General features: G+C 53.8%; 1 long non-coding RNA gene across 4 annotated transcripts in view; it reads left to right on the top strand.

Annotated features, from left to right (window-relative positions):
• The first annotated feature begins 8,031 nt into the window (after nt 1-8,031).
• LOC118531892 (uncharacterized) overlaps nt 8,032-22,873 on the top strand; it is a 35,053-nt gene continuing 20,211 nt past the window's right edge. Inside the window, exons 1-3 of one of the 4 annotated variants that reach the window (XR_004915447.2) lie at nt 8,032-8,580; nt 16,508-16,666; nt 17,951-20,990. This is a non-coding gene — a long non-coding RNA (uncharacterized LOC118531892). Of the gene's footprint in view, nt 8,581-15,619; nt 15,976-16,507; nt 16,667-17,950; nt 20,991-22,873 lie in introns of those variants that run through there. The other 3 variants (XR_004915446.2, XR_013448975.1, XR_004915448.2) reach the window with 3 other exon arrangements.

Raw genomic sequence — 22,873 nt, 5'->3', positions numbered from 1 at the left:
ATCCCTTCTCTTTCTACAGCCCCACACCCCGCTCCCTGCCCCACTCAGCGGACACAGGGTGGATTTGAACTCGTGTCCAATCCTGAACCAATCGCTGACAAGGAGTCACTGAGACTTGCTTAAACTAATCACTGGGGGAGTGGGGGTCGGGGGTCCACAGGGACTACGGCGAAGGGAGTGCCGGGGCACAGAGGAAAAGACCACCTGCTGTGGCTTCGGACACCCGATCAGCAAACAAGATGGAAAAGGCCAGGCTGTAAGTGCCTGGGGAAGGCGGCCAGGGGGGTTTTATTCTGGAGACGGGGAGTGATAAGAACAGAAACGCGTGCATGCATGTTCTGGAAGATGGGCAACAAGCAGGGGCAGGAGGCACGGGATCTGTGAGAGGTTCTCTCAGGAGCAGGAAGAAGGTGAGGAGGGTCGTGCCTGCCACTTGGTCGTGCCAATCAGAGTTCCATCCACTGGATGAGGGACTAACTGGATTAAGCCTGGGCGTGGCTGGTCTTGTGAATCCAAGCCTGAGTTCCTGGGAACATGGGGATGCCATATTAAATAAAATAACACAAAGGGATCGAGAGGTGGGGCTGGTTGACCAGCGGTGCCCATTCCCCTTGGTGGTGAGGAGCCAGAATTCAGCTCATGGGCCATAGTTTGCCAACCCCTAATATCAAAGCTTAAATATGCCAGAGCCAAAGTTCTTACAATTTTCTTACAACCTCGCTCAGGTTAGGACCCTGGTTCCTGCTCTGCAAACAGGTGTCAGTCACCTGACCAGGGTGCTCTAAGGTCCTGCATCTGACCTTGCTGCTCAGAGTGAGAAGGCAGAGGCGGTGAAACAGCTAAGTTGAAAATGGAAAGATGACTGACAGACCTCAGAACTGGAGGAAATGAGGGCTGCGGAGTCTTGATCCTGCCCCTGTGCTGTTTAACTCTCTACTCAGACTGCAACGTTAACAGAGCCGAGATTCCTGGAGTAAAGAATTTCCATTCTCCCCACTGGGGCTCAGGAGCGCTTGTCCCTGCTGGCATTCAGTACCTGGAGTGTGTCTTTGTTCTCCGACCGCTGCCAAGCTGGGAACTTGCTCTCTACTTATATGTAACCCAAATAAGGAGAGGAAGAGAGTCCCTGAAAGCTTTACTTGGGGATGTTGGCCCCCGGAATGCGACCCCATGATTTCTGCACATTTCGAGCAGCAAGCTCAGCCTAGGTCTTCATTCTCTCCTGTACAAACCTTGCAGTCCAGTCTTGTCAGCCCTGTGAGTGGGGGCTGCTCAGGGTGGAAGGAATGGGACCTTCCTCTTGAAAGCCTAAGAGTTCAAATTTGAACCTCCTCTGAGGCTCCATTCTTAAGTCTCTGTATTAGTCAGGAGAGCCAGCTGCTGTAACAAATGCCCCAAATCCCAGGGGTGTAATATGATACAGTTTACATTTCCTCCATGGCACAGGGGACCTGGGTTTGTGGGAGGGCTCTGCTCCTTGTGGTCATTAGGGACCCAGGGTTCACTACCATGGGGACCTTGGGATTCTCCTCTCAATCTCTTCCCACAGATAAAGGAAGAAAAAACACATGGTGCTCCCCTGCCTCAGCTTGGAGGGGACACCCATCACTGCCACTTACAGCCTATTGGGGAGAACAGGTTCCAGCAACAGGAGTGATGCTGAGAATGTAACATCGCTGTATGGTGGGGAAGATGAAAGCACAGATACTGGCGGACAGCTAGCCTGAGTGCCACTGAACCCACATCAAGTAGAAAACCATGTGTATTGAAGCATGCCAAATGCAACCTCCTCCTAGAATTCCCCCTGGTGGTGAGGGGCCAGAATTCAGCTCATGGGCCATAGTTTGCCAACCCCTAATATCAAAGCTTAAATATGCCAGAGCCAAAGTTCTTACAATTTTCTTGACTTTTCCCATGTGGTGCCAATACAGCTGCCATAGCTCCAGTCATCATGTCCTTATTCCAGGCAGGAAGAAAAAGGAAGGGTCAGGGACAAATGCATGTCTGCCAGCTAAGTAAGCCTCGTTTATTGGAGGTCCCACCCAATAGCTTCTATCTCACAGGCCTCCCCACCTCTGCAAAGAAGACTAAGACAAACAGTTGTTGCTTTTTTCCCTCAATTTGGGCTCACTGTCATCCTAAACAACATGTTTTCTCTTATTAAGGAAGAAAGGAAGAATAGATAGTGATTACTTAAATAAAACTTAAGAAAAACAGTAAGTAGCACCTAGCAGCCCCTACCACCGCTGCTTTTTTACAAAAAACCCTCCATGGAATCCATCAGGAAAGCCTCCTCTGTTCACTTGTTTCTGGTCACCTCTAACTTCACTCTGTGCTGAAATCCTGAGAGGAGAGTATGACCTTCACAGTCTAACGCTGCAAAAAGACTAGAATTTTCTGATCCTTGCCGAAAACAACAACAAAACCCCACAAAATTCAAAGGCTCCTTTCAGGCTGCATCGGTTTTCAGGGTGGAGAACAAGACGGGCAGAAGCAGGGGAGCAAGGACGTGCTGTGGGGCCGTTAGCAGCTTGCGGGGAAAGACTGAGGTCCCCGGCCTCGGGCAGGACTGCTGATGCGAGGTGGGTACCTGGGACTCTGTCCTGCTTGTTCGAGGGTCTGGGGAAGCAGATTCCATGACGTCTCTTGGTCATCACTTCGAGGCTCCCTCTTCCAAAAGCATTTTATGACCACGCAGGAATTCTTGAGCCCCAGGTTGTGCTCTGTTTGCTGCAAGTCTTTCCAAACTGCAGGGTGGAGACCCTGCAGACTCGCTGCTGGTCCCGTGAGGCATGTGCTGCTGCAGAGTTTCCCACCAGTAGACCCGGGGATACCCAAGTCCTCCTGGACCCCAAGTGTCATGGTCTTTCTGTTCTCTTTCCCGTCATCCCTTTCTCCTTTCCAGAATGAGCACTTTTTTTTTTTTTTTTGGTGACAAGGACAGGATGAGACATTAGCATTAGAACCCAGGAGAGCTGGTACAGAAGAGGAGACTGTCGTGGCCCCTCTGAGCCTGTCCCCTCGATTTAGGAGCAGCCCGGACCGGGCTCTACGTGGTTCTTACAAATGTTCAGGGACTCTCTCTGACACCCATCTTGGCCCCTTCCCTTCTGACTCTTTCCTCTCCGGTGTTCCCTCCCCCGCCTCCCATGTTCTCTGGCTGCATTGCTGGGCCTGACGCCCGCACACGGAATTGCGCCCCCCCAGAGGCATCGGTGGGAGCCCCATCTCCCATGTGGCTGTATTGGTCCGCGGGTGCTGAGGGCTGAATGAGCTCATAAGGGGTGGGGCCCTGACCAAGAGACCTGCGGTCCTTATACGGAAGAGGGAGGGTCACGGGAGCTCTCTGCTCAGCAGGTGCGGAGGACGCAGCGTCTACCCGCCAGGAACAGAGCCCTCACCAGGAACCAGCTCTCTTGGACTTCCAGCCTCCAGAACAGGTGATGAAACAAGAGTACGCCTGTGGTGTAAGCCCCCGTCTGTGGTCTTCTTCTCCAACAGCCCGAGCGGACGAAGACAGAGCCCCTACAACTGGCATTTCTGGAAGGAGCAGATGGGTGCTGGATATCTGGGGCTTTGGGACTGGCATCTGTACCTGCCGCCGTCACCGGCACGCCCTCCCCCCAGACACCCGCGTTAACACCGGGAGGCGTACTGCTGGCTTCGGACGCCAGGAGGCGCTCTCCGCCTCTCGTCGAGCCCCCGGGACACCCATCTCTGGCTGTGTAGAAGGCTCTACAGTTGGACGATAAAATCACTGGGTGTTATGCTTAACTGATGAATCACTGAACACTACATCAAAGACTAATTATGTAGGATACAGTGGCTAACTCAACATAATAAAAAAATAAAAAATAAAAAAATAAAAAAATAAAATCCTTTTCATCTTTCAGGGTTTCAGCTCATTTAGGACCCTTTCACCATCTCCATAAATTCACTCCCTTTCTGGGTTTCCACATGTGTTGCTTATAACTCTCCTCAAAGCACCTTTACCTCAGTGACAGTCTGATTATATGCCATTCTAGCAATTCACTGATGAGCTTGCGTGGTTTCCCCAAACCGCAGGTGCCTTGAGGATGGCGACCGGGTGCTGTTCCTCATCACCCAGTGATCCTGGCGCCAGCACCCGGCCCGGCTCAGAGAACCAGCTCACGTGTGTGCGCTGAGCGAGGCTCAGGAAGAACGGTGTTGTTCAGGAGTGTGTGTGTCCTGGCGCCGGGTGCCCAGAGCACGTGGGAGGGACGTCTGGGGCTCCCTTCCTGTCGCTCAGTTGTACGCTGGGCACTGAGCAAAGAGCCTGAGCATCTCAGTAGCTTGCTCTCACTTCCAGGTAGATACAGAGCCATGGGCAGCAGGACTGTAGGCAATGCCCCGTAGAGAGGCTAAGAGGTCCCAGAGCAGCCGGCTCCGCTAGGGCGTTTCTGGGATTGGTGGTTAAACAAACGGGGCAGCCTTCTAGCTGAGTTTGAAATCTGGGGTTTGGATTTTAGTTGCAGCGTGGGGTGGATGGGGGAAGAAGTCCCCGTCCTGAGCTGGTTCACTGGACAAGGCAGTAAGCCCTCCATGAAGATCTCCAGAACCTGCCAGAAGGACATAGCCTTCTGGCCCAGATGTTGGTCAACACCAGCTTCACTCCCACAGTTTCCAGAAGTTCAATTACACTTTGGGCTTCCTGACCTTCGAACCAGCAGTGCCCTGGATGTCCTGGCCACATGACCCGTCTGCAGAACCTTGTCCTCAAGCCACAGTCAGCAAAAACTAGAGACAGAGCAGGGTGGCTCCTACAGCAGAGACCCGTTCTGCCATGCTGGGTGGTCAGTGATGGGCCAGCTCCAGGAGGGTCACAGAGTGGGTCATCTCGCTATTTTTCTGGAACCTTCTGTGAATCTCCCCCAAAGCCAGTCCCCTCTCTCTCCCAGTGAGAGAAGCCTTCCTCCTTCCTCCCTGCACCTCCCAAGGCAGTCTGTGGACCCTGCTCTGGCCCTCAGTCGTGAGCCCCACCATCCCAGGCAGGTTCTGGCCACAACCAGAGGGCTTCGGGCCCATCTTTGGACAACTCAGGATTTGCTCTGAGATGACAGTGAAGCTTTTGAACCATCAGCCTTTGCTCTATCCTTGGAACTAAAGAAAACAAGTCTACCTTTTCTGCCACTTGGCAGCCCTGCAAATAATAATAATGGTGATAATTTGTCTTCACCAGCTTGGGCTGCCATCACAGAATACCACAGGCTGGACGGCTTCAACAACAGTTATTCCTCACAGTTCTGGAGGCTGGACATCCGAGATCAAAGTGCCAGCAGATTTGATTCCTGGTGAAATCTCTCTTCCTGGCACGCAGATGGTAGCCTTCTCACTGAGTCCTCGCATGGTGGTGAGAGTGAGCCCTGGACTCTCTTCTTCATCTGATAAAGACACGAATCCCCCCATGACCTGATTTAACCCTAATCACCTCTCAAAGGCCCCACCTCCAAATACTATGGCACTGGGGGTTGGGCCTCAACATAGGAATCTGAGGGGACACACGCATTCAGTCACTGACATTATTATTAAGCTTCCATTTCTTATTTTTTGAAATTTATTTATTCTTAAAATTCCAGCATAGTTAACATGCTATATGAGTTTCAGGTGTATAATACGTTGAGTCAACAATTCTGTACATTACTCTGCTCTTCATGATAAGTGTGCTCTTAATGCCCTTGGCCTATTTCACCCATCCCTCCACCCACCTCCCCTCTGGTGACCATCAGTGTGTTCTCTGGAGTTAAGAGTCTGATTTTTTTGGTCTTTTTTCCTTGTTTTCTTTCTTAAATTCTACATATGAATAAAATCATATGGCACTTGTCTTTCTCTGACTGGTTTACTTCTCTCATCATAATACCCTCTAGATCCATCCATGTCATTGCAAATGAAAAGGTCTCATTCTTTTTTATGGCTGAGTAATATTCCGTGTGTGTGTGTGTATCACATCTTCTTTATCCATTCATCTATCAATGGACACTTGGGCTGCTTTCATAGTTTGGCTATTGTAAATAATGCTGCAATAAACAGGGGTGAATATATCTTTTCAGATTAGTGTTTTCATTTTCTTTGGGTAACTACCCAGTAGTGGAATTACTGGATCATATGGTAATTCTATTTTTAATTTTTTGAATTGTCTCCCACAGTGGCTGTACCAGTTTGCATTCCCACCAACAGTGTGCAAAGGTTCCTTTTTCTCCACATTTTTACCAACACATTTTACCTTTGTTTCTTGTGTTTTTGAGTCTAGTCATTCTGACAGGTGTGAGGTGATATCTCACTGTGGTTTTGATTTGCATTTCCCTGATGCTCAGTGATGTTGAGCATCTTTTCATGGACCTGTTGGCCCTCTGGATGTCTTCTTTGGAGAAATGTCTGTTCATGTCTTTTGCCCTCTGAGTTTTCTTCTCTCTAGGCTACACATCTCCCTGCCCCTCATCTCTCCGTCACATGACTTCACCTTCCTGCTCGCATGGTCTGACCATGCTCCCTCAGTTGTTTGCCCCGTCTCAGAGAAAAATGAACTGGTCAACTTCTTGCCAACAGACGAGAATGAGCTAATCGTGTTCCTCATTTCTGGAAATAGAGTTTTACTTTACTAAGAGCTTTCTGGAGGCATGAGGTCTTCAGGTCCACATTATGACTGTTGTGAGTCCTATATACTTTTGCTCTCATGGTCTCCCCCATTAATAAAAATTTAAACCACTGTGTTGGAACAAAGGTGAATTTAATCCAGGCTGTATTCATTATTATATATTCATATTTCCTTCTCATTTTAAAAGAGCTTAGGGGCACCTGGGTGGCTCAGTCGTTAAGCGTCTGCCTTCGGCTCAGGTCATGATCCCAGGGTCCAGGGATCGAGCCCCGCATTGGGCTCCCTGCTCGGCGGGAAGCCCGCTTCTCCCTCTCCCACTCCCCCTGCTTGTGTTTCCTCTTTCGCTGTGTCTCTCTCTGTCAAATAAATAAATAAAATCTTTTAAAAAAAAAAAGAGCTTAAAGTTAAAACTACTGTGGGCCTGAGGCACTGTCCCCGCTGTGCCCAGAGACAAGGTGTCCCTGAGTGTCTTCACCCTTGATAATGAGCAGGAATTTAGTCACTGGGATGGGTGGCTAAGGGGCTGCTCTGGGGGAGGTGGCTGTTCTGGGATTCGATAACTGCTGAGGACAGAACCAAAGGGGAAGCTCTGGAGGTGAGCTTTTTAATGTCACCAATATGCTCCTGTAAGCTTGGGGTCCTCCACAAGTCCTCAGCTTTCATAAATGAACCAAGGGTTCTCCCCAAAATACTGGTCAGCCACTGGTAGGGCACACATTTATAGCCTGAGTCTCATTCTCATATAAGACTTTCTTAGCTTCACTGGCCAGTGCCCCCCCGGGGTGAAACGTGCGGGATGGTTAGGGGGCAAAGAGTACCTGCAGCGTTGGTCCCCAGCCCGGCGTCTAAGTGTTTGGCCACGCGGGGGCACTGAAGAGCCAGACTGCTGTCCCCATTGCCCAGGCCTGGTTCTGCCCTGGGGAATCTGTCTCTGGAGGTCAGTCTGGCCCCAGAGGCCTGGTGGGGGGTTGCCCAGCTGCCTGAGGCCTGGGCCAGAGCAGGGCCCTCTCCCTGCCACCCCCAGTAACCTCCAGGACTCTGGAGACACTAAAGGCGACTCAGTTTCAGGAAAACACGGATAGAGAGGTGGAGCTGGACTGTCACCTCCCCTGTCACCATTTGGCCCTGGGGACGGGATGTCACCTCCCTGGGCCCCTTCTCTGAAACCCTCAGGGTGGCCTTTAGCAATCTCTAAGGCCACTTCTGCTCTCAAATTGTAATTCTGCGGGAAATACAGCAGGGCGGGAGCGTCTGCTTTACACATCACAGAGGGCCATCGAGCAGGTGTCCTGTGGCTACTTGGCCATTGTCTTGGAAGGGTGACCGTAGGCAAGTCACTGTCCCTCTGCCGTTCTCACTTGCCTTCTCTGGAAGAGAGAGGCCTTTCAGTGGGGTATCTTCTGACGCACACGACCTTGGCCTTCTCCCACCTTCCTCCCAGAGGGTGGCTGAGACAGGGCTGGTGGGGGCCTCTCTGAGAAACAGGGGTGGCTGGACGCAGGCCATCTGCACCTGGGAACTAGAACCTTCCACCTTCCTGCTGCCGAGGCTTGGGAGTACAGAAAACGGGAGGAGAGCTGAGTCCGAGTTACAAATTCCAGGGTCCCCTCCCACAACAAACACATCTTCCAGCAAGAGCTCTCTCTTAGCTCTGCTCAGAGCCCGTGACAATGAGTAACGTTGATTGTTCCTTTTTAATTGAAGTGCCTGTGCAGCGTGGGGGATTCTCCTGTATTCAGACATCTCTGTGTCTCCAGCTGTCCAGCGCGCCCATCTGCTGAGGTGCCGGAGTCGGCCCGGGGAGGGGGGCGGGGGGGGGCGGGTTGTCGATTACGGATACGGAGGCCCAGGCCCTGTTGCTGAGGTTGACTTCATAGGGCTGGGGTGGGCCCAGAAATCGCCATTCTCTTCACCAGCCGGCCAGGTGGAATCACGCCACAGAAATGTTGAAAGAACAATTTTCATTAGTGAGTACCATTTTTCCTCTATCCTTTCTTTTCTGTTTCTTTTTTGTTTTAAACCGTATCTCAGGGCCTTGGAATCCTGGCAAGGAGGATGTAAAAATAGCCTTTTTCGGAGCCAGCCTTTCCCGCCGTCTCCTGTTTAGTCTGGGGTCCGCGCTCCGGGCCTGTCTGCTGGCGGGGGCACCTATCTCCGGCCCCCTCCAACCCCATCGGATCGGGAGGCCTGCGCCCAGCCCCTCAACTTCCCCAGGAACCGGAGGAACCTCCACAACAAAGACGCCAAGTGCCAAGTACTCGCGGGAAGGGCTCCGCGCATCTTCCCGGCTGCGTCCCACTCACCTGACCCACCTCGCGGAGCCCACACTGCGCCCCTCCAGCCCGCCGCCCCTCGCCCCTGCGGGCGCCCCTGCTCCCTGGACGCCGGGTTCCAAACCAGCCCTAACAACATCACGAAACAAAGGGGGAAAGGTAAAAAATGTACCTCGGCCTCAAAGCCCAGAACAGGGTTCACTCGCGCAGCCCCTGCAGCCGCTCAGTGCGCGCTGGGGCCCCGCCCGGGAGAGGGGGTTCGCGAGGCCAGCGCGCCACGGGAGGGACGGTCCCCGCGGGGCGGAGCCGAGGGTCGGCCGGGCTGTCTCCCCGGGAGCGGGAGCTGCGGCGCCCCGGCCCGGCCCCAGCCCTTCGGCCTCCTTCGGGAACGGAGCGCCACTTCTGTCTCCCACCTTTCCAGGAGACAGGGCGGCCCCGGCCCGCGCGCACCCGGGGCCCGCGCGTTGCTGGGGAAGCGGGGCAGCCAGGCTGCCGCGGCGGCGTCTTCAGAGACCTGAGCGGTGGGACTCCGACGCCGCAGGCCCCTTTTTCCAGCAGACCCGGCCGGGGGGCGCGGGGGAGGCGTGGCTGCCCCGGCAGGACCTTTGCCATGGAAGAGTGGCACTCACTCACCCATTCACGCATCCAGCATTAGGGCATTTCATGAGCACCTACTCTGCTCCAGGCTCTTTCCGAGATCGGCTGGTGCAGACGAGGGGCTGGAAAGCACAGGCCCTGCGCTCAGGCTCTGGGGGCAGCTTTGAGCTCCACCTCCCCGGGGGTTGCAAGACCCTTAGCCAGCCAGATCATCATCAGCTGTGGCCAGCCTCGGGCTGTCAGGTGGCCTTGCTCCCAAGAAGAAATGCGAATGCCTGCCGCAACCTGGGGAGAAGAGCACCTGTGCGTGGTTTGATGGAGCCCGCCCTGAGTCCTCTAATTCTGCCCACCTGATTCCTCCAGGAACTCAGCCTCCAGGACAGGGACTTCCATAATTTTTGTCCCCCACCCCCACTTTGAACACTAGACACTGTGTAAGGCTCAGGCCAGCACCTCCCTCCTCTCTGCCTCTAAGATGAGAAGGGGGGCCAGCCTCTTAATAGAGCGTTGCCCCTTGGACAGTCCTGCGACTCTGCACACGAACCTCCCGAGGTTCCTGTCCTCATCAGGAACATGAGGGTAATTGTCACTCTTTCCTCCAAAATTCTCAAAATTATTCAATTTTCATTTTATTGTAGTCTTATACAAGGTATGGTTCAAGGGGTGTATTATGTCATGAAATCGTCAGACTATCTTTATGGGGTAGATGTTACTATGATTCCTAGTTTGCTAATGAGGGAACAGAGGCCCAGAGAAATTAAGGAATGTGCACAAAGTCACACATCTATTAGAGGTACATTTGCTAGTCCAACTTGGACGTTGGACTGCAGAACTCACACTTTCCACCACCCCCCAGGCTTACAGAGATATTCTTGACCTGAGTCCCCCTGCTTTTAGAACACCTTGGATTCACCTTCAAAGCAGATGCTGAGTCCTGCCCCAGCCTCTTCCTCCCACCTTTGGGTGATGAGCTGGGGTCACTGTGCTGGTTCAGTTGCTGAAGGACTGCGTGGGACTGCCCCGCGGTGAGGCAAGGATCTTGGTCTGAAGCAAGGCACTCTCACAAGGCTCCTTGCTTTAAGGTCTCAGAGTTACTGGGTTTCCACCGGGTCTTCTTCTTATGACTTATATCTGAAGGCCATTTTGTCCCCCATGAATTGGCTGAATCTTCTGCCTCTAGTCCTGCCAGGCTCCCTCGACGCCCTGCTAAGGATCAGAATCTTGGGTCCTCAGAGCAAAACCCAGTCTCCTTAGCATGGTATTCAAGGTCCTGCCACCTACCCCGACTTACCTGTCCAGCCTGCCCTTTCCTGGCCACCTGTTCCCGTCCTGCCTGGCAAAGCCAGCACTGGGAGTCTTCCTGGGCTGCCTCCCCAGCCAGCCCCGCTCTTTTACAGCTGGGCCTACCCCTCCACCAGCTCGAGAACTCACACTCCCTCTGCTCTGGGACCCTCCCTCGGGCAGTGACTTGCGCTTGAGCATCTTCACGTTCACGTGGGAAATTGTGGAAAACTCACAGCAACAACTATCTTGCAGGTGAGAGGATCCAAAGTAAAGACGCAAAGGGATTTTCCATCAATCTCCAAGAAAATCGACACGAGAAGCCAGACTGGAACCCAGTAGCATGGTGTCCTGGGTGGAGCTGTTTAGGGAGCCGGACGGCCTCCCTCCCTGTGTCCACACCACTGCACTGAGAAAGAGTGCACAGGGGGCTGATCAAGGGTCCCCAAATGCCAAATGGCTGTGCTCCCAACGGGCCGGCATCTCCCACCGAGAAAACCTACCTTCTCCCTGCCTCCCCAGGATCCTATATCCAGATAGAGGGAGGGAATGCATAAAAATGAAATAACAAAATGAAACATGTCCCCCAAATCCCCAGACAGCCTTTATTAGAGTTATCTGAAAGATTAAGTCACTGGGGGAGACCACACAATTTTAACCCCGGGCTCATGTGTTCAGATACACACCTGGTCCCGAGGGGAGAAACCCAAGCATGAGAAGAGCAGAGGGCAAGCAAATGGAAACTTGGCAGGAGCACACAGGCTGCTATTCGTGCCGGCAGCCAGACAAGGAAAACTGAGAGGGTGTGAGCAGACATGGCTGGAAGGAGAAGCCTTTTCCAAGAAATTACAGAGGGATCTCCTTCCAAGGGGCTGTGGGCCTCTGCAGACATGATCTCATTGCCCCCTCCCCCCACGGCCGCCGGGGGTACCTGGGGGTCTCTGCCCAGCTCCCAAGTCCAAAGAAAACTCAAACCACCCACTTCCCTAAAGAGGCCTGGATCCGATGTTTGCTCACCAACAGCGGAGGGACCACAACGTTCCCCCGACCACGGATACAACAGAAGTCTCCTCAAGCTTCACGAGTCTTTAAAAACACTGGAAATCTCTCAGGACAAAGAATGACTGGGAAAAAAGCGCAGTTATTTAAAGAAGAGAATTGTCTCATTCTGTGCCAAGGGGGTTGACCGTCTGGAGGAGAGAGAACAGGACCCAGCATATTAGAACCAATGGGACATACATAGATATACGGGAAGATTATGAGGGATTGGCTCTGCCATTATGGAAGCTGAGAAATCCCACCATCCGCCGTCCGGAGCCAGAGGCCCAGGGGAGCCAGTTAGGTAGAGCTCCAGTTCAACCCCGAAGGCCAGAGAACTAGGAGAACCAACGTCTGAGGGCAGGACAAGGTGGGTGTCTCAGCCTAGAGAGCACATTCTCCCTGCTTCTGCCTTCTGTTGTAATCGGGCCCCCCAGATTGGATGAGGTCCCCCACCCCCACATGGGGGAGGGCTTCTTCTATACTGAGAGTACCCATTCAAGCTAATCTCTTATAGAACCGCCCTCCCAGACACACCAAAAAGTAACCTTTTCCCCAGCTCCCTGGGCGTCCCTTAGTCCAGGTGAGTTGATGCACAAAATCAACCATCACCAGCAGTGTGGAGGGAGAGGCTGGGTCCCGATGCTGTGGGTAGAGAGCATTTTGGGGGTCCACTAAGCAACGTTTCAGGGCCTCTCCTCTGCCATGAGCACTTTGCTGGAGTGCTAGGTGCTGGAGGATACCCAGGTGAGCCAGAGCCAGGCCTTCTGGGCGAGGGTAGCAGACCCGCGCTCGTGGTGAGTGCTAAAGAAGTGTCACAGAGTGTGTTCGGAAGAAGGGACGCTGGTGGCTGTGGGCACTCCAGCAGGGCTTGGTGGGGCTGTCTGTGGGGCCCGACTCTGCGCCAGCTCTGTGTAAGTGATCTCTATACACCTTCTCGCTCTATCTCCATAACAACTGTGGCTGAGGGGCGGGGAGCTTGGAAGCACACCCCATTCACAGCCCTTAGCACAGTGCCAGGCGGTGTAGGAAAATGTTGGCGGTTGGGAGCAAACGGTCAAGAAAGAACTCATGAGATGCCTTCGGTGCAAAAAGGTGGTTTTATTAAAGCCCGGGGACGGGGCCCATGGGCAGAAAGAGCTGCACCGGGGTCATGAGGAGTGGCCCATTATATACTTTCAAGTTGGGAGGGGGTTGGGGAGAGCGTAAGCCTCTAAGGAATTTGGAAGCAAGGTTTGCAGGACCTTGAGGGGTTAGCTGTTGTTAGGAAAAGGTCATTTACTACCGTCTAGTAAAACCTTAGTCATGAGAACTTTCAGATGTATATCGGCGGGTCATATGCTTGGAGGATGATTGCCAACGTATATCTTGGGGTTTAGAGATAAAGGAACTTCCCAAAGGAGTTTTTACATGTTAAGGAAGACTCACAGGATCCTGGAGGTCAGGATAAAGTTAGGCTAAGAGTGCCTTTTGCTAACATCGAGGCAGCCCCTGAGTTCCTGGGGAAGGGCACTCTGCCTGTCCCACGGACTTGTCAGTGGGCTGTAGGTTGTAAGGAAATTCATCTTTTTTTCTTTTGTCTTTGTTCTCCACATCACCTGGCAGGCGGCGAGCAGTAGGGCAGGGATACCCCCATTTGGGACAGTTCGGGGAAAGGGGTCCTTTCCAGTGCAGCAGCATCTCGTTCCCCTGGCTGCTGACCTAAAGAAACTCAAGGAGCCTTCTTAGTAGCTGGCCAGGGCATGCAGCTAAAACGCAGGTGGGTACACATTACAGAGGGAAAGACCCGTGGCTCTCAGCCCTCTTTTCCAACTCCCGGGGTTTATTTTGGCTCTGGGCAGCAGACCCTCCTGGGGACGGAGGAACCTTGTGGAACGCAGCAGGGAGGAGGCATTTGAAAACCACAGGGTTCGTGATGAGATAGTGCAAAACAAACCTGACCAAACTACTGAGTTTCGGGTGGGTGGGCTTCAGGACTATTCCATGACTGCCAAGGGTAGTGTGCAGAACCAGCCACACCCAGATTCCTAGTTCCTGGCAGATGTCGATTTCCTGAGAATTATTCCACAAAGTGATTCCACAGCTTTAGCTAAATGGCCCTCATTAGATCCCCCTCCCCCCATAACCACAAATAGCAGCTCTGAAGGTTGGTGAATTGGTACATGATAAACAAGGCTTCCTAAAGACCAGGAGAGATTTCCATTTGCCTCCCCAGCCCCACTCCGGCTCTCTGGGCTTGTGAGCCCCAGCACAGACCTGACCTACGTCCTTCCCCAGCATCCCTGGGGATGCCACCAAGCTCTCCGATTGGCTGGAGCTTCGTGTCCATCACCTCTAGCTACAAAGCCTCCCAGAGCCTGAGCTCACCTGGAGTTCTAAGGACGGAGAAAACCCATGGTCTTATTCTCCTGGACTGGTGCTTTCAATCTGTCCTTGGCGATGTGCCTCTTGTCTCCTTCTGCCTGCAGGGAGGTGACAGAGGTGGAGTAGAGAGCTGCAGGTATCAGGCTGAGTCTCAGGCGGGGCCCAGTCCTGAAGAAGCACATTCCCGAGCTTAGCTTACCAGGCCCCTTAATCGCTGTTCACACGCTTGGGCTTTGGGCCCTTAGGACCTTAACTGGGTAAAAGGTCAACGGTCACCCTGTGTCGCTTCCAAGTTGCCCCCACTCCCCCCTCCCATCCAACAAAACAAAACACACAAGCAAACAAAAACCCTTCCAACTGCCCAGAGCTTGCCTGCTTAGGCAAATTCTGTCTTGGTGAACGGAGAAACCACCAGATTCAAGGGGATTGTGAATGCAGGCCTTCTCTCTGCTTCCTGATTATAAATGTCATCCCATGGCCTGGTTTGGCTTGTGGACTTTAATAAGGATCAGACCAAAATGCCAGGACTAAGTTAGTCTGTGTTCAGACACTTCTCCAGGTGTCCCCTCATTCCTTCTACGTTTCCATGGGAAGGCGGCAGATCTTTCCAGGCTAAACCTGGTTCAGTGTCACCATCTTTGGGAGGACCAACCACACAGAGGCCATCTGAGGCTTCGGGTTCTATGCTTCCGAGAGTCGCTTCTGGGTGACCAGTAGTGTGAGGTCAGGAAAAGGAGCCACAAACCTAATTTTAAGACAGCACAGCTGTTTGGGGATGCCGACACCCCATACCGAGCATGGCCTTCAGGTTTCCGGGTAAGACCCAAAGCACAGAAGACTTTCCTCTTGGAACTGTTCACTTGCAAGAAGTGGTCAAGGATTCAGCTTTCCTTTTCCCCTTGCCCAACACCCGACGCACATGACACAGTTCTTACTCCTGGCTGGCCTCAGTTTGTCCCCTTGGGGCAGGGATGCTGCATTAGCCATCTTTGTATCCTCGGGGCTTAGCACACAATGTCGCACAGAGAAGTTTCCAGATATGTTGAGTGAGTGATGAGGAGGGACAGAGAAGTTACCCGCCAGAGAACTGGGGCCAGAAGAATGAGGATGGGGAAGGTGAAGAGCCCATTTTGCTCTCAGACTTCTCATGCTACCTGGCATTCTTACTGAATCACTTTCTTAAGATGCTAAAGAGGGGATTACCCAGAGAGGCAGTAGCTTTCTCTTCTCAGCGGCCAAGGGTCAGACAGATGGCTGAGGGTGGTGGTGGGGGTGCCAGCCTGTTGTGAGCTTCACACTGGATCCTCGTTCACTCTTGGGACCCAGGCTCCGGACTGCTCCTGCCAGGCCTGTGCGCTCTCGAAGGCTGCTGGGGGGGGGGGGGGCGGTGAGTCATTCATTCCTCATGCTACAGCTGTCGCCTTCCCAGGAAATTGTATCAGACATGTACGCAGAGATACACACACTGTGCATACACCCACGCATAGACCGGGTCCACCAGCAAGAGAGCGGATACCCCACGCCAGGCCCGTCCACGGCCCCTGGAGCTCCCTGGTCCAGCAGAGCTGGGGGTGTCTGGGGGACAAGACAGGTGGCGAGGTTTGCTGCAATGCTTCTTCTCTTTGCGGTGCTGAAGTGACCAGGATGAAGACTCTGGCCCCTTTGGGGGCTCCCGCACGGGTGAACACCCGTGAGGAACGTGCAAGTCCGCCAACATTTCCATTCAGGGCCTGCCATGGAGACTGAAAACAGCCTGACCGCTCAGAGGCTCGAACAGACTTGCTCTTTTATGCTCATTTCTGATAGCATGTAAGCATTTCAGTGTGAACCTAGAGTCCTCGTTCAGATCATTGATCTCCCCTTTGCCGTTAGACCCCTGGTTCTGCACTGGCCAGGGTCATGGGCACGGGGGTCTGTGCGGAGAGGTGAGGAGACAGAACGCAGGCTCTCCGTGCCAAAGCAGGGGTGCATCCTGCTGTCATGAGGCTGTCCAGCATGGTGAGTGCCATGGGCCCAAGACTCACTGTCATCCAGACAGTCACCAGAGGGACAGATTACGGCCAGGCCCCGCTGCCTCCTGGGACAGCAGAGGAGGAGGTCCGGGCACAGGAAAATTTGGACTGGGTTTCTTCTCCTGGGCCTTGGTTTTATCCTCTTTAGACGTGCCAGCCTTGCTACGGTCCCTTCTCTGACCAGTCCACAGGTAAATCACCAAGTTCAGTAGCCGCCCGGAAGAGAAACGAGACCTAGGCGTGACTCAGTGTCCCAGTCCGGTGGCTGCATCCCTGCGAAATATCAACCCCATGAGAACCTTCTAGCACTCTCTTGCCTTCCTCCTCAGCTGTGTATTCCTGAGCAGCCGCCTGAGGCCTGGCCCTTGCCTGACGGTTGCTGACCACGTGCCAGGCACCGGCCAGGACTGCCCATGGCCCCCCAACTCTGAGGACCCCGAGAGACTTGTGATGGCCGTGACTGTTGAACTTGTGTTTGCAAGTGCTTGGTAAGTGTGTGAATTGTGTGTTGATGGTGGGGAGGCGAGCAGCACACTCCTTGGAAGGGGGCCCCTTCCTCAGCCCTGCAGCCAGTCCCTGAGGCGGAAGACCTGGGCTTGAAGACTCACAGTAGTTTTCCACTGGACCCCAATCTCCCCTCTGGGTTCTCATGCTCCACTAAGAGAAGGACTTGGGGATTCTAGGTCCTCGGTGTGTCCGGAGTCGGCAACCTTGGAGGTAGTGGGCCGAATCATTTACTGTCCAAATCAGGACCTTTCCAGAGTGATGATGCCGGGCATGGAGGGACCCCAGACCTTTGTGCAGAGACAGGGGATCTGCACTGATCTTTCTGGGCCTCAGCTTCCCCTGTGGTCAGATGGCGTTATTCTGCTGTGACACGTTTTTGCCTCTAGTTACTCAAAACACGGCAGCTACTTTACAGTAAGTCTGTCTCATTGTGGGGGAGGAGGCTCGTGTGCTTCCCGTCTTCTAGAAGAGCTCCTAGAAAGGAGGACCTTCTAGCTGAGCTTACCTTTTAAGGAGCCAAGCCGTGTGGCCAGGATGTCAGCATGGATGCTAGTTGCCCCTGAGACCCCTCGGGGTTTTAGTGGTGAAATATAAGGAGCTACTTCCCCACCTCCATCTTCGCTTCTGTCAGCAGAAGAGTGATTTCTCACGCTCTCAGCCCCATAAATCTCCCGTGTAACCACTGGAGCTCCCACACCGCCCTGCCAAACCAAACAACGCTCAACTAAAACAAATTAGACAAAACTGTAAATGGTCTAAGACCGAGAGAGACCCTTCTTGGTTCCACCCTCGCGGGCATTGAGGTTCATTTAACCAAATCCCTAAACCCATCTTCCCGGTGTTCACTGCCCCCCCCCATTTTGTCCTTTATGAAAGGCATCACCATGCACTTTGAGGCTCGGAGTCACTGCTGGCCCCTCAGCCCCTCTGACTCCATCAGGCCACTCCTCCTTGGGAGTGTCTCTCACCCTCCCTCCTTCCTCCCTCTTCCTTCAGCCCCAACCCTGCCAGCCGCCGCTGGTCTGCGGAACTCTGCCAGGCCGTCCCCCCAGAATACCTCATTCATCACGCTGTCCCTTCTGCTCAGGAATCTACGGTCTCCGGGTGTGGGACCAGTCGGGGTGTTGCATGGGACTCTGGGAAGCTCCAGGCTACCTGGAAAGCGGGACTCGGGGTGGCAGTCTGGCAGGAAGGGAGGGATGAGGGCTCGTCTTGGAGCCTACTTCTATAGCAAGCACAGTGGGTTTACTTCTTCGTGATAACAGGTGCCTACGAATAGGAAAGGTTTCTAAAGATGGTTTTAGCAGAGTGCTTCAGGGGCCAATACCAGAAAATGCACATCCAAGTGGTACGGGGCACCGGTCGGCCACACAACAGAAGAACCCAGACGTGGAGTGAGCTTCTCTCTGCAAGTTCTCAGTCTCGTCAGGTCGGCAAGTGGATTTATCTGTTATTCTCTGAGCCCTGACTCTTCCAAGGAAAGTTTGTCCTCAGGCTGCTTTCCCCCATGGTGGTGGCAGGTGCTTCCTTGTTCACCTCTCAGAGAGGGGAGAGGGGGCCTCTTCTCCCTAAGGGGGGACAAAGCCCTGCCGTCCACTCTGAACACACGGCTTGAGTTTTTGCGTCCATCCCTGAGCCATCTGTGACGAGAGAGATCACCCGGAGCTTGGTCAGTCCTATGCAAACGGTGGACATGGGCAGATGGTCCAGTGTCCACGATGGTGTAAGACTGAGAAAACTGAAGATGAACAAGGTCAAGGGGTGGCTTGCATGAGGGCAGTGGATGGGGATTATATGTGAGTGTGGGGATCTAAAGCCCCCGCTCCTGCCTGGCCCCCAAATGCTGGGCTTCTGGGCATGACAGTGCTGATTCTAGCCAGAGGGGTGGCATTTGAGAAATAGCAGGCAGGGGGCCTTCTCTGAAAGAACCAATTACTCTTTGAAAAGGGAGGATGGTGGTTCTGGAAGGATCTCCTCTTGGAGTTTGGCTTGAGTACAAGCAAGGTTCCCGAGAGCACATCAGGTCTATGGGAAAAAAAGGAGAGGGATCCAGGATGTGGGGCCTCTTGTGCACCCCTGTCCTGAGACAGTCTGCCTAGGGATGCCCGCCCTGCAGGATTGGAATCATGTACCCCCACCCTGCATGCACCTCGCCCTCTTTCTTGGCACTATGGCAGTTTAAAATTAGTCTTTTGCATAACACTTGAGACCTGGTTCAATGTGGCCGCAGAGTCGGTGACAACCTCCTGTGTGCCTCGGTTTCCCCAGGCAAGAAGCGGAGATGAGTCCGCAGGAATCCAGGAGGGAGAGGCTTCTCGTTATCAGCCCTCACCTCGAGGACCAAACTGATAACATGATTTCCTCAGAACCGGGCATCAGGGCTTTCTGTTTCTTCTCTGGCAGAAAGTCCGGAAAGGCCCCTGCCCAGCCGGTTCATGCTGACATGTGACCTCTCCATTCTTTGCTTCCTGTAGGCAGGAAACCGCAAGCAGCACGTTGCTTTACTCCATGTCCAGATGCACACCATTTCCTCTGCTGGAAAACACATTAATCCGCGTAGTGAGGGAGAGGTGCCTGGGCTCTGAGGGATGCCGTGTTCTGTGTGGCCCACTGGTGGCTGCTTTAAGGGGCTCCCGCACACCCTCACAGCCACTGCCCTGGGGGTCACACAGTGGCCCCTGGGAGGCGCTGGGTTTGGTGGATCTCAAGTCTCAGAGCAGTTGGACCCCTGGTGGGACCCGGCTGAGCCTGGGGCTGGGGGCCCCATGGGGACCGGCTCTTGGACACCAGAGGACACTGTTGCCGAGGCTGGCCGAAAGCCGAAACAGGATAACCCAGGAAGAATTGAATCAGACACTGGCGACCCAGGAGGGACCCTCAAGGTCGTCGGCTTCCCTCCTTTGAGATAATATAGGATTTTGAGGCCTGGGGAGGAGGACAGGATGTACCCCCAAAATTAAGCACTAGGAAGTGATGGATTTAGAATTTGAACCTGGGCCTATTGCCTCCTGATCACCATTCCTGGGCTTGCTGTTACAAATACACCATGTACACGGACACGTGTAACACTTAAAGGACTTTATTTCTTGAATATTGGGCGCTCCTGACTCTTTGGGGACCTAAAGACAGAAGTAAAAGCAGCCTGGGGTATCTCACCACGTCGCTGTTCCCGGCCTTCCCCTCACAACAGGATGGATGCTCACCTGACGCAGATGCCCCGTCTTCAGGGAGCCCACTGGCTTGGGAGTGGCTCCCCGGTCTGCATCTCAGGGGGAGTCTTGCCTTAAGATGCTTTGAGAAAGCGTGACAGATGTGAGAGAAGCAGCCGAACGAAGATTTTAACGTGAGTCGGTGAGGTATTTCTGGAGGCATCCTGGAGTCCTCAGCACTTACCTTGGCGACATTGTGGGCACAGAAAGGGGACGGCAAAGAGCAAGAGGATCTTTCGAGGGTCTCCCCAACAAGATCCGCTCTCGTTCATTGGCACGATTGTTGCTTTTGAGAGCAAGAGCTTTATTTTTCCATTTTCCTTGCTCCCTATGCCTTATGTAACTCTGTGGGCTTGTTTTAAAGCCAGATGATACGCGCGGCTGATTCTTGTTCTGGGAATTAACGTGGTATGTTCACCCGAGTTCGGGGCATCAAGCTGCCTGAGGAGTGTTGCTGGGACTCCACATGGATTCTGGCCTCTGTTGACACCTCACCTTCCAGGTCTTCCTCAGAAGCATTTCATGGATGGACATCCTTGAGGACAAGGATCTGAGCCTCATTCTGAGACAGGCAGGGAGGGTCTTGGCCAGGAGTCCATACCTGGGTCTGTGCCCCCCAACGCAGGGCTTGAACTCACCACCCTGAGATCAAGAGCAGGATGCTTAACCAACTAGGACCATCCTGGTGCCCCCAAAAGGGAGATTTTTACCTTTCACCCTACTTGACACATGGAGAAATAAGGAACGGAAAATGAGGTCGGGTGGGTCAGAAGACTCCGCTTCCCTGTGGAGGCGTGAGTGCAGACCACGCAGACAGGTGACAGGCGAGGGCCAGTCCTGCTGTGACTTGCTACCAGTGTACCTGGGCGTACGTCCTCCTGGCGCCACGCCGGTACCCTGTCCTGCCGGAAACACCTCCGCACACGCAGACACTCCAAGGACCGCCTTTGGGCTTCAGCGATCCCACAGACAGCTGGAACCCGTGTATCAGGGCCTCGTCACGGGGAAGGACCTGCAAGGGTTTTCACTTGACCAACCCCCAGCAGCGTCCTACCATTCCCCAATCCCCCCTTCCCCTCCGCTGACAAGAGCAGGAGCAGAGGAGTTCTCACGAGGAGAACACTCTTGGTAATGAAAATGACAATTCACGACCCAGTTCGAGGCTCTGTCCCTCTCTTTTACACTTCCTTCGAGACTATAGTTATTTGTATTACTTTGCTAGGCGCTGTAACAAAATCCCACACACTGAGGGGGCTCAAATGACAGATATGATTGCCCCACAGTCCCGGGGCTGGGAGTCCGAGATCCAGGTGTGGGCGGGCGGGCTCCCCCTGAGGCTGTGGGGGAGAATCTGTTCACGCCCCTCCCCTGCTTCCGGTGGCTCAGTGGCCGTCTCTGGCTTTCCGTGGCTTGTAGAGGTATCACCCCGATCTCTGCCTTCGTCATCACACGGTGTTCTCCCTGTGTGTGCATCTCTGTCCAAATTCCCCCTTTTTATAAGGATATTGGCTCATTGGGTTGGGACCACCCGACTCCAGGGTGACCTCATCTTAACGGATTACACCTGCAAAGACACTATTTTTAAGGGAGGTCACATTCTGAGGTACTGGCAGGTGGGACTTCAACACACAAATTTTGGAGAGACACAGTTCAACCAGGACAGTGCCCTGGCATTCCAGGATGGGGAAGAGAGGGAGGAAACGAGCAGGAAATGGTTCTAGTGGAAGCCTGACAAAGCTAGATGCCGTGTTGGGAGTCAGGGGAGCAGGGATGGTTGGGAGGAGGGAGGGGAGAGACCCAGAGGGAAGCTGCAGGGAGCTTCCGGGGGGCCTGGCCATGGGCTACCTCCTGCCTGTTGTGTGTTGTGGACCGCACACTATGCCCAAACCCCCTGCCCTGAATTCACATGCTGAAACCCTGCCGCCCCCCCATGTGACGGTACGTGGAGGTGTGGCCTCCCAAGGGGGATTCATGCCCTTGAAAGGGTCCTGAGAACGCCGGCCTCCTCTGTGCGCTCAGCCACGTGAGGACACACGTGCAGGTGGCAGTGACAACCGGGAGGAGGGCCCCACGCGCAGGCGCCTAACCCGGGACCTCCAGCCCCCCCGAACTGTGAGACATTCGTGTCTGCTGTTCCAGCCTCTGTGAGTGGGTCTGTTACTACAGTGGACCAGTGAAGACCGCGCTCACCTGGCGGCTCGCTTCACGATAGTCATTCCCGAAAATCACGAACGTTCATGTTGCATGCACTGTTTCAACACGTGTTATACTCCACATTTTTTTTTTTAAAGATTTTATTTATTTACTTGAGAGACAGAGAGAGCACGAGCAAGGGGAGGGGCAGAGGCAGAGGGAGAAGCAGGCTTCCCGCGGAGCAGGGAGCCCGATGCGGGGCTCGATCCCAGGACCCTGGGATCATGACCTGAGCCGAAGGCAGACGCTTAACTGACTGAGCCACCCCGGTGCCCCTACTTCACAATTTTTTAAAAGTGAAAAGGAAGAGGGGGACGTAGATGTTTTGCTTATTTGAGTGAGGTTGCCGTTGGTGGTAGGAGAGCCCGATCTCAGTCTGGGTCTGTGGGTGCAGGTCCTGTGTGGAATGTGGGTCTGCTGTATGTGTGCACATGTGTGTGTATGTGGGTATGTGTGTGGCAGCCCTAGGCTCCTTTTGTGGCTGGAGGGTCTCTGAGAGAGGGGCTACTATGTTCCTCAGTGCCCCCTCCTCAGACACCTCCTCATCTCCTTCCTGAGTGGGGTGTTTGCTGCTTCGGCCTCTCTTCTTCTTGCTCTGCTCCTCTGGGGGACCGTGGGGCCTGAGGCCCTTTCTGACTCTCCAGAGCCTTGCAGAACAGGGATGGATGTCCGCCTCTTCCCTTTCTGGGCCACATAAAGCCCCTGCTGATAGCAGCCTCTGCAGGGACCTACCCCTTCATGCGTGCCCAGACATTGGGGACCCCGTCTTTCCAAACTCAGCTCCTG

This window comes from Halichoerus grypus, chromosome 6 (assembly GCF_964656455.1).
Source record: "Halichoerus grypus chromosome 6, mHalGry1.hap1.1, whole genome shotgun sequence".
NCBI classification, from domain to species: domain Eukaryota; kingdom Metazoa; phylum Chordata; class Mammalia; order Carnivora; family Phocidae; genus Halichoerus; species Halichoerus grypus.
The sequence above is the reverse complement of the archived record's forward strand: the minus strand, read 5'-3'. Positions and strand labels throughout refer to the sequence as shown.